We start from the raw sequence: 2,714 nt of genomic DNA, 5'->3' as shown, positions 1-2,714 counted from the left end.
ATTACACTGTACATTTTACTCTGTATGTTTTATTTCAAACTTATTTACAATTGTGATACAAAAAAAATGTTTCCTTATACTAAATGGTTTTATCAAACTCATGCCTTCAAACTGTTTTAGAGATTGGCATCAAGTTGATCTTTTCTTAAGATAATAATTGTGTTCAAAGGTTTTACAAAACTTTTTTATGATTTTATATTATAAATTGCATGCCTCTATATGTATAGTTATATAAGAAATGTTTAAAAGACTTAGGAAGACTTAGGAAGACTATCCACCATATTTCCTTTTCACGCTTGAGATGTGGTCTGGTGGGATATCCAGTACTCGTCCGAAGGTGGTTTAAATATTAGTTATATAATATCTGTACATATATAGTCATAAATGTCCTTCCAGTTCATCCAATGCCCTTGGGTAGCAAGGGTATACATCCATGTTCCTACTTACCAAATAGATTACTAGTAAGCTACCATAGGGGTGGTTTAGGAAGATACTCGAACTATTACTAGAACACAATATCATACTATGAGTCAGTTCATTCATGAGTCAATACTTACTACTATGAAAACATATACAACTATACTAGAGAAGAACATATACAACTATACTAGGAAGAGAACATATACAACGATACTAGACCAAGTAACATTACATTACATATACATGAATACGTTAACAAATGTGATACACTGTATCGGAGCATGCCTTAAATGTCATGGCCCGAGTTGTAGTCAGAATTCTCTTGGAAGAAGAGCGTGAGTTTGTGTATAGATCTATACTGGATTGACTATCCTACACCTTGCTGCTAGCTACAGCCGGACCTGCAGGTCTGCGGGTGCCAAACGTCATTCCGTTTTACGACCATTCGTATGTCGTTGTTACTAGTCAATAGTATGGTGCAATTAATCACATAATACATTAATATAAATCCGGTTTAAGGTAGTTTGTATAGCAGTAGTTCTTATAGCGCTACATTTTAGTACTACATTAATTTTCCCTGTACATATATTTAGTGATCTTTTCACTAAACTTTAAATGTAAAAACTATATTTTATTAAATTATAGTTACACTTGGGAAAATTACACACTTTTACATGAAACGAACATTTTGAACAGTTAAGTCTTAGTAGAAGACTACATTGAGAACAGTTAAGTCTTGGTAGAAGACACCCTTATATAATAGTAGGAATCATAGGGATTTCTAGAGTTTTTCAAACGTTTACAGTTGTTTTACAAACATTTTTATACTTACAGTTCATAAACTTACAATTTCTTACATACAAATTAAGACACTAAAATACTTATGATCTCAGCAGCTTCAAAGCTGATACTCGCTTTCAAAATTACTTGTATCCTTAGGTCATTATAGATAGGTACCGTGTAACAACCCGATATTTCAACTATATGTAAACGACCTAAAACGTCAAGTATTGTGACCACGTTCATTATAATGAAATTAACTTCGAAAATAAAATATCCAAAATTCACTTATTAAATTACCTATTATGTTAGATGTTATTAAACCGTGATCGTACGTAAAAAGAACGCCCAAATCCGACTTCGTATGAGAAAGTTAGGAATTTTCCAAGTTCAGCTTAACAACAGACGGCTAAAAACTCAAATCGGAGATCGAGCGACTTTTAGCCGGAATGACCTAAACTAGAATCGAAGGTCTCGACAATGGTATTTCAGCGGTAAAAAGTCTGGCAAAAACTGACGCCAGATAAAGAAGTTATGAATTTCTAAAAGAAATTTTCTTACCGCGACATTTTAAAAATAAATAATAAAAATAATTTTAAAATTTGCCGACGGGATCTAAACGAAAATTGTAGAGTACGGTCTCACCTCCGCGTGGATATAAAAAACGTCGAAAACGGAGTTGGTATGAAGAAGATATGAGTTTTTGAAGTTTATTAAATAATTAAAATATAAATTTTAATTTAAACCCTTGGTATTATTTGAAGGGGAGTCACCAGATAGGGCCGAGTTACGCCCAGCGTAAGCTCGTACGCCCAGCATACGCGAGGCCTTGGCCTCGGATCCTCCACGTCGCGCCTATGCGATGCTATGCCCCGTCCCATCCGAGCTCCGATGCAGTCGAAGATCCGGTCATGTGTGAAGTACGCGTACGCCCAACGTACAGGTATACGCCGCGCGTACGAGGTTAGCTACAGTAGACCATTTGGGGTAACAAACGTCAGAACATTCCAACGCCTGAAGAACGTTGTGTATAGGCATTCCTTGTCAATAGCATGGTTATAAAACTCACGTAGAGTATTAAAAATACATTGATTTACGGGGGTTTTCAGATATAATGGAGGTTTTATACATACATAAGTTCATTTATTTTAAGCGTTGTGATATAAGTTTGGAACTTCTAACCATCACTCATGGATGGAAAAACATCAACTTTTTAACATATATTAGTCTTGATTTAAGGCTACATTTATACTAGTAGGAAATATGGGATTTTCTAGATTCTAACGAACAAAAACGAACCATTTCATTTACATACAAATACTATCATTAAATGCTTATGAAACTCACCAGCTTAAATGCTGATATACTCTTTCAAAACTACTTGTATGTCCCAGGGATTCAGTAATTACAGGTACTACACCGCTTTTGAAGAAGGAACGTTGTGGCGCCAGTTTAAATTCATATTTTTGTCATCATATTGTAATTGGTTTTGAACATGTACTCTTTTAACAATG

Source organism: Lactuca saligna, chromosome 4, assembly GCF_052625555.1.
Source record: "Lactuca saligna cultivar CGN05327 chromosome 4, ASM5262555v1, whole genome shotgun sequence".
Taxonomy (NCBI): Eukaryota; Viridiplantae; Streptophyta; class Magnoliopsida; order Asterales; family Asteraceae; genus Lactuca; species Lactuca saligna.
This window is presented reverse-complemented; position numbering follows the sequence as displayed.